Here is an 8,775-nt window from a genome sequence, read left to right as displayed (position 1 = left end):
GGAGAATATTATACATGATTACACACACACACACACACGCGCGCGCGGTATCTATGATTCTTAACTTTGATAGACCTGACTATTTGTTCTCTTTTTTTTTCCTTCTTTTTCAGTTTTGTTTCTTCTTTCTCGTGATTCATCATTGGTCATAATTCTTCTTTACAACTTGACTATTGTGTAAATAAGTTTAATGAGAAGGTATATGTAGAACCTATATCTGATTACGTGCTGTCTTGATGGCGGAGGGAGCTTTTTGCCTTGAACCAATACAGCTGTCCCCAGGCAGGCTCTGGTGCTTCCTTGATCTAAACAGAACAGATGGCCAGGGCCCCTTCCCTGGAAGTCATAGGCATAATGGTGCTGCAGGTGCGGGCCTGGACTTCTTGGCTCTATGCAGGAAACCCGGGTTTCATTTGGCACCCCTCAACACCAGCCCCAGCTCCACAAGGAGACAAGAAGGAAAATGAGGGGATCACGAATGTGGAAGGTTTGGCCTTGTCTGGGAAGGGGTGGAGCTGGGCCACGGTGTGGCCACCCTGGGCTATTGGCCCAGGTTGGGATTTCAGCTGACCCAGTACCATATTCCTTTGTTGAGCATCATAATGTTGTAGTTTCAGCATCCACCTGAGAATGGGCTATTAAGAAGCACTTTTCCAGAACTGGAAGTGTTTAATGCCAGGGAGAATATCAGAAGGATTCTGGCCCAGTGGTGCCTGGAAGCCTGAATGAACTTGATAGTCTTCTACCTTGCTTCTTGGAAATTATCCTCAGAATTGATACAGTGACTACAGAATGCCATGAAAGAAGGTGGGTTGGTGCTACAGGAACCTCGAACAATCTATAAATGAGAGAGAAATTTGATTTCTTTTGGACTTTTAATTTTAAAAATCAGCTGATGTGCTTTTATCAAAAGACAGGAACTTGAGGAATAATCATCTTGGTATTTTATAGAATAATAAAGTGACAGTTTTGTAATGGTTTTTAAAAAAAAAGATTCCCCTGCTTCTAACTCTTCTTTCCACTTCTTAATCCAATTTTTTCTTTGCTCCTTCTCTGGTTGCTATATCTTAACTGATTCATCCATCAATATTTTTATTCTTTAAATACTTGTTGTGTACCTAGGTGAGAACACAGTCACTGGGGAGGAGCACTGATCCTGGGATAAATTGCAATTGCCCTACCAGTGTCTTTGGTTACTCTTAAGATTTTTTTCTGACCTACCTCTTAGTCACTCTTGGAATCACAGAACATTAAAGCTGGAAGGGACATCAGAAATGGTCTAGCTCAACCTGCTTATTTTTACATGAGGCAACTGAGGCCTTGATAATTTAAATGACTTGTCCTTAGTGACAGAGCTAATTGGTGGTAGAACCAGGAGTTTAGAATCTAGGTTTTGTGTTCCGCTCTTGTGATCCCTCCATTTTACTGCAATGTCTTCACAAGAGAAAGAAAGCAGTATCTTCCAAACTGGTATCAAGGACAAAATCAGGAGCATTCCTTCAAGTGAGGTATCAAGATCCCTGACACTGTCTCTAAGTCTAACTCCTGAGGAAAGGAGCCTAAATGAGACAGACACATTATTCCAGATCAGGACTAAGACAATGGTGACCAATTTTTTTTTTGATTATTCAGCCAACCTAATCCATTTAATCATATGCCAAAGGTGGGGGTGGAGCCAAGATGGCTGTGTGAAAACAGTGTCTTACCAAATCTCTCTCAACAAGTTCTGCCAGATACCTCTAAAAAAAGTGAATCTGAGCAGATTTGAGAGAGTTAGAATCCACTAGTAGATTGAGTGGGGCAAATTTTCAAGCCAGGAGAGTCCAAAAGGTTGACAGGATGGATCTGTAGGCTGTGAGAGTGCCTGGTAGGCGAAGCTGCACTAGACAGCACCAAAGCAGAAGGAGCTGCGGAAACCAGCCAGAGATCCAGGCTGGGAGAAAGCTGGGTGCCCCAAACTGGCGGAAATTCCCAGCACAGGACAGGGAGTCTGTTGAAGTGACAAGAGGTCCTAGAACCAAAGGGGAAAATAATCATTGAAAGAAGCCACTGATCACCCCCTGAAAGAGATCCCAAATTGAAAACTTCAAGAAATATTATAGCCAAATTTTAGAATTACAGAGTCAAGGAGAAACTGCTGCAAGCAGACAAAAAGAAACAACTCAAATATCGTGGAACTACAGTCAGAATCATGCAGGCTCTTTCAGCTTCTACATTAAATGACAGGAGAAATTGGAATATGATATTCTGAAGGGCAAAAGAGCGTGGACTACAACCAAGGATCAACTACCCAGCAAAATTGAGCATAACTTTTCAGGCAAGAAGATGGATATTCAATGAAATAAGGGAATTCCAGACCTTCTTGATGAAAAGGCCAGAACTCAATGGAAAATTTGATCTTCAAATACAAAACTCAAGAGAAACATAAAAAGGTAAACAGGGGAAAAAGCCCCACAAACCTTGTTAATCAATAAGGGCAAATTGTTTACATCCTTATATAGGATTATATTGGTTTATATATGATATATATATAGTTATTATATATATATATATATATACAGTTATTATGACAGTTGAAAGGTATACACACAGACTGTGGGTGTCAGTATAAAATAAGTGATATAAGGATAAAAAACATAATTAAGAGATGTAAAGGGAGGGTTCTGGGAGAAGATGTAAGGAGGTAGTAGAAAAGGGTAAATTACATCAAATGAAGAGGCACAAGAAACACATTATAGTAGAGGGAAAGACAGGAGGGAGAAAAGTAGTATATGAGCTTTACTCTCATCTGATTTGGTTCAAGAAGAGAATAACATACTCTGAAAAGTATAGAAATCAAACTTGTCCTACAGGCAGTAGGCAGGGAAAGGGGAAAGGAAAGGGGGGGTGGTCAGAAGGGAGGGAAGAAGTAGCAAGGAGAAAAGGGTAAGAGAAGAGGGGGGGAAATCAGGAGGGATGGTAAATGGAGAAAGGCAGTGGTCAAAATCAAAACCCTTTTGAGGAGCTGAAGTGGGGAGGGAAAAATAAAAGCATAAATGGAGTGGGAAAAACAGGATGGAGAAAAAGAAAAATCATATGCCAAAAGTTAATTGTTCCAATTCATTAAGAAGATAGAACATCCACCTTTAAGAATGCTGAGACGAAAAACTGTTCACAATATTTAATTTCATTATAACAGAACTGCTTTCACCACAGGACCAGAGAGGTTAAATTACTTTCCTAGGGCAACTCTCGTAGAAGTACCAAGGGGTAGCTGATCTGCATTAGTAGAAGTTTATTTTTTTTTGTTACAGATAAAATCCCAGGTTGTATTTTAAAGTGTTTTTATTTTAGGGGAAAAAAATCTAGGGCCCCAAATAATGCTCACTGACCTACCTTCTGAGCTGCTTTATCTAACTAACATGTGGGACAGAAACAATAGTGATGTTGGCATATAGGCATAAATTTGGCTATTTATATCTTCCTAGTTTAAGGAGCAGTTGAAGACCCCCATGATCCAGGGTTTCTTCATTCTTCTCTAATATTGCTTCATTTAATAGAGTAAACTGTATTCTGTACCCCCCAGAGGCTCTCCTTTTCATAGCAACAGAAAAGGTTATATTTAATATAATTCATGCAAAGACCATTGTTAAAATCTCTTTTTCTAGAATTCCCTGGTAGACTAATTGCAATAAGTAGGATCACTTCCCTTTGCTAATGCCATGCCTAATGGCACATTTTCATGGTATCCAGGTAATAGAGATAAAAGTGCTAAAGAGAGAAAGTGGGAGAGGCAGGAAGAATTATTCCTTCTTATGGTCAAGCCTATTTGTTCTTGTATCCCAACTGAGATTATTTTCTTAACTAATACTCTTGGGAATAATTCTATTATTGAACTCTCAGTATTAATACTATTGTTCTCTTACCTGTAAAACTTTTCCTTTGTCAGCTAAAATTAGCAAGATGACATAATGAAAAGAACACTGGACTATGAATTAAAATCAACCAATCAATCCAAACATATTTATTAAGCTAATTCTATGTGCTATGGGGATATAAATTTTAAAAATGAAACAATTCATACTCTCAGGGTAAATTCTATGGTTAGACATATACATATATAATAAGTACAGTATATACAGAAAAATACAAGTTAGTAAGGGAGAGAGATCAGTGACACTTGACAGGGATTGGGGAGGGATAAGAGAGTCTAGTCATGTAGAAGATAGTGCATAGGTCATCTTGTAAAAAGCAAAGATAATGAGATGGGAGATGGAGTGTCATATGATAGAGATAGCAGTAATATACACAAGCGGTATGATAGGAATGATGAAGATTCAGCAAAGGAAACTGAAGAGGAGTGGGCAGTGAGGTAGGAGAACCACAAGCAAGTAGTGTCATGAAAACTCAGAGAAGACACTAGCCAGGAGTGGCTCATACTCAAATGATATTAAATTCCACAGAGATCACAAAAGGGTGATGAGTGGAAAAGCCAATCCAATTTGAAAACAACAAAGTATCACTAGTATCTTTGGAAAGAGGAATTTCAGTTGAGGTAGCCAACCAGATTTTTACAGGACTGAAGAAAGAGAGGAAAGGGCCTGAAATCAGGGCAGGCAGCAGAGGTAGGTGAGTGGGAAGGAGTGCAAAGTATATGGGTGTGGACCAGTCTTCCTCTCCACATGGCTTCTATTTCATGAAAAGATATACAATAAATACAGCACTTTACCTTGAAACAGACGTAAAGTTGTTGGCTCGTGGAAGTGGATCAGAATGATTGCAGGTTGTGAGTTATTGTCAAGTAGCTCAGTTTTCTGCAGTCTTGCTAGCTGTGGACAAAATCATATATAAATACATTGAAATTCATGTTCAAATTATTCTCTAACAGATCAATCACTGGAATAAATTTGAGTTTTCAAAATAAGTGTTATAGCAAAACTGACCTATAAGATGAACATAATATAAATGCAAGGTAATTGGCAGAAGGATGGCCTGGGGAGGGGGTCGGGAGACGGACTGGTACAAGTCTCTTGCAGAGAATGAGATTTGTTCTGAGACTTGAAGGAAGCTAGGGAAGCCAGAAGGCAGAGATGGGAAGGGGAACATTCCAGGGATGAGGGATAGCCAGAAAGAAGGCCTGGATACAGCAGATGGAGTGTCATTTTCAAGGAACAGCAAGGACAGTGTTACTATATGAGAGAGTATAGAGAGGGAAGAAAGTGTGAGATGACTGGAAAGATATGAGGGGGTGAGGTTGTGAAGGGCTTTAAAAGCCAAAGGATTTTATTTTTGATCCTAAAGGTAACAAAAACAAACTGGATTTTATTGAGTTGGGGGCAGTGTGACAGTCTCCCAGAGTTGCTTGCCAACTAGTAGTAACAGAAATGACTGTTGTCAGTGTCTTGTCTCCCTCATTGTAATGTAACCTTCTCTAGGGTAGGGATTATTTTTATCTTTCTTTTATCTCTCTATCCAGTGCCTAGAACAGCAGATAGAACTCTAGGTCTTGAGTTAGGAAAACCTTACTTTAAATCTCACCTCAGACATGCACTGTGTGACCCTGGGCAAGTCATTTAACCCTATTTGCTACAGTTTCCTCATGTATAAAGTGAGCTGGAGAAGGAAATGGCAAATTGCTCCAGCATCTGCCAAGAAAATCCCAAATGGGGTCAGATACAACTGAACACAACAAAAACAACAATCCATCATTAGGAAGCTAGGTGACACAATGGATAGACAACAGGGCCTGAAGTTAAGAAGATTCATTTTCCTGAGTTCAAATATGGCCTCAGACACTTCCTGTGTGAGCCTGGGCATATCACTTAACCCAGCTTGCCTCAGTTCCTCATCTGTAAAATTAACTAGAGAAGGAGCAAGCAAACCAACTATCTTTGCCAAGAAAACCCCAAATAGGATCATGAAAACATGTCTAAATTTGATTCAACTACAAGAAGCTTTGGTTAACTATAGAGTCAAGACTGGGAAGGGAAGAAAGTCATATCAGAACAAGAATAATGGCTTTAAAAATACTGAGGGTTAAAAGCATAGGGGATTTTTTTTGGGGGGGTGAGATATAGGGAGAGATGGAATGATAGGCATTTGTCATCAGAGGGATGTCAGTGGTTTTGATCAAGGAAGTGGAAGCCTTATGGAGACTTAGGCATGACTATCCAATTTGTGTTTGAGGTGGAAATTTGGAGAATCTTGGTTGTGGAATTTGAAGAAACTGAGAAATTGGAGGTTACAGTGTTTGAAGAAGCATTAATGCCATGAAGGTTCAAGTCCTTCAGAATAAGGGCAGGAGTTGGGGAGGAAAGCAAGGTAGTAAATCAGATCCTCAGCTCCTTGAGAAAGTGATGAGAATAGCTTTGTGGTCAAAAGATAATAGCCACCATGATCAGTAGAAGCTAATAATAAAGTGAAATTCAAATACATTCAATATATTCAAATAATATTGATAGAATAAAATTCATCCCCTCTCAACTTCAGTTTCTTCATTTGTAAAATAGGGATATATTAACTGCATGGGCTTGTAATGAATATAAAGCAACAACATATATTTGAAAACACTTTGAAAATTTTAAAGGGTTACATAAGGCAAAGTTTTATTATAGTATTCTAATAATTATTATCTTAAGCAGTTGTATGGTATAGTAAATAAGCCTTTTACACACACCACCTAAGTAGCCAAGGGTGAGTAACAGCTTCTAAGAGTCCCTGGCAACTCACAAAGACTGTAAGTTAAAGATGAGTGGTTGAGCCATGCAAAGACAAAAACAAATAATGAAGTAAAAAGTCGTTCCTCACCTTTAAGGATCTTACACTCCTCTGAGGGAATTCAGCAGCTAAACAGATCCAGATACAAATTGCTCCCTATTCAAATAGTGAATTTTATCCTCAGAAAAAGCTAGAGTGATAAGTATACCAAAGGATAGTTAGATGGCACAATGGGTAGAATGCTGGGCTTGGAGTCAGGAAGACTACTCTTCCTGAGCTCAAATCTGGCCTGACACTTACTAGCTATGTGACCCTGGGTAAGTCTTTTAACCCTGTTTGCCTCAATTTCTTCATTTGTAAAATGAGCTAGAGAAGGAAATGGAAAACCATTCCAGGATCTTTGCTAAGAAATCCCCAAAAGGGGTCACAAAGGGTTGGGAATGATTGAAAAATGACTAAACAACAAGTATACAAAAAATTGCAAGAAACCTATGAAATTTCTGGGGAAAAAGTATTCCATTTTTTTAACAAACCAGCCTTGGGCATATACTACAATGATGCCATCTGCCAAAATTTTGGACACTTACTAAACAATATTATATAATCAGTCACATTTTCATCTAGAGAACAAGTTCTAAAAGAGGAGTATCTATACAGACCAATCAAAACTGGAAAATTCAGCAATTATTTGTTGAATTAATGCATGGAGATGATAAAAATAAATGACTGAGATCATCACTACCATCATCACTCCCACCACTCTCCTTTTTCCAAATTGTGTTTTGTAATCTGAATTATCTAGATGATTCTATTTTTCACTTTACTCTGGACATGCAAACATGAGTAGTATACATGACTTCCTGCAACATCATGAGTAAGGAATTTTGGAATGACAGAGAAGAATCTCGTGTTTAGTTCATGCATGAGTCCAGAATTCAGATATAAGAACCAAAATAATGAGAAGAAAGACAGAAAACATGCTGTCCTTTCTAGATGAAGCATGTCTTGGAATAGAAGGCACAAAGGCTTTGTCCAAGAGGCGTCAGAGAGTCTGCTCTGTATAAATTGGGAGGAGGGGTGACGTGTGGGTTTCTTTTGTGAAAGCTCAATTACTACTGTACCTCAAGCTTTATGGCTTATTTCCTATATGAGGAGGTTAAAAAAAATAGAAACCCCAGCTGAGTCATCTGAAAGGTCCCACAAAAGGACATTTTGGGAGGCCAGAAAGTTTTCATCTTGTGCTATGACAAGTCTATGTTTCTGTCACTCATTTGTCTGTTGTTTATAACTTGGGTCTTGAAATGGGTAAAATTTTTACCTATGAAACATTCTATTTTTGTCAGCATTTTTGTTCTTTTTTCATGGATAACCCAGAGTTTTTAGGAGATCCTTCCCACCCACACCACAGTTAAGCGCAACTTGACACTCTCTTCAAGAGATTAGGCGAGGCAGCTGCTGAGGTTCCAGAAGCGATCAGCCATCAGCTACAGCTACATGATTAATTCTGATCCCTGAGGTCATTGAGTTAGTTATTGCCTGAGTTACATAATGTCTTTTTCTTTTTGGACAAAAAACCCAAGAAGTTTATTTAAATAACATGGTATAGATTCCTCACCACAGTCAAAGTGGAATCTCAATATTCCACTGTCTTTCACCCAATTCATTAGGTATATTTGGAGTGTCTTCTATGTGCACCCATTTACAACCAATAAACGGATAACTCTCCCATTCTACCTTAACTCTGATTTTCCCCCCTAGCACTATGATTTTTTTTAACTTGCTATCTTCTTTTTCTTTTTCCCCCTCTAATACATGACTTGCAATAACTGGTAGAGAATTATCCTTCAAATAATAAATGAAACATATTTTCTTCATGGTGAACTATATCCTTTATATCCAATTTTGGAAGTAAATTTGAAATGCCTCTTGACATTGCATGGGGAAGGTTATTCTCAAAGTAAAAGGATCCAAAGGGTGACAACTGCTGCCACAAATTATTGAAAGATACCAATACTTCTGTATCCTATGTTCACTTACCAAAAAGTTTTGTGGGTCCAAATGAGTACAAAGAATTACGTT

General features: G+C 38.6%; 1 pseudogene; it reads left to right on the top strand.

Moving 5' to 3' along the window:
• Nucleotides 1-236: 236 nt before the first annotated feature.
• LOC118836873 lies at nucleotides 237-848 on the top strand (annotated as a pseudogene).
• Nucleotides 849-8,775: the final 7,927 nt, after the last annotated feature.

The sequence above is a fragment of the Trichosurus vulpecula genome, chromosome 2, assembly GCF_011100635.1.
Source record: "Trichosurus vulpecula isolate mTriVul1 chromosome 2, mTriVul1.pri, whole genome shotgun sequence".
Taxonomy (NCBI): Eukaryota; Metazoa; Chordata; class Mammalia; order Diprotodontia; family Phalangeridae; genus Trichosurus; species Trichosurus vulpecula.
The sequence above is the reverse complement of the archived record's forward strand: the minus strand, read 5'-3'. Positions and strand labels throughout refer to the sequence as shown.